The following is a 576-nucleotide window of genomic DNA, read 5'->3' as shown; positions in this document are numbered from 1 at the left end:
ACCACTAAGCATGCATAGTTTGTTGTTGTTGTTGACAAGGGACATTTACAATGATAAGGGAAATCTCCATTGGTAAGGGTATCTCTCTGTCTGTGCCAGGAAAAGAAAGACTGTATCTAAAAGGCAAATCTCTGGAAACTTAACAATGGAGAAAGCACGAACTTAAGTCTGCATAACAACTGCAATGTCCTTTACTGTGCTTTGCCTGATAACCTCCCATAACTGGCTCACCCTGAGGTAGGAGACATGGGCCCCGCCCAGGGTAAAGCAATTGGTGATTCATTCTCTATTGACTCCAAGACAAGAATAGCAGGATAATTAAGGGAGGAGGCTGGGCCATGCCCGGACCACATATCTCTCATTCCTAAAGTCAGGAGACCACACATGAGCAGAAAAGTTCATTAAAGGTCATAGAGGAATGATGCTAACTAATGCCAGCCTACCCATTCGTCTTTTTGGTAAAATCCATCCTGGCTAAGAGATGCATGTGCACAAATGGAAGGATCCTGAGATATACTAAATATGAACTGTGAACCAGGCAAATCAAAATGATTGGCCAAAGAAAACCTGGAAGAA

Source organism: Bison bison, unplaced genomic scaffold (genome assembly GCF_000754665.1).
Source record: "Bison bison bison isolate TAMUID 2011002044 unplaced genomic scaffold, Bison_UMD1.0 scf7180017859307, whole genome shotgun sequence".
In the NCBI taxonomy this organism is placed as follows: Eukaryota; Metazoa; Chordata; class Mammalia; order Artiodactyla; family Bovidae; genus Bison; species Bison bison.
This window is presented reverse-complemented; position numbering follows the sequence as displayed.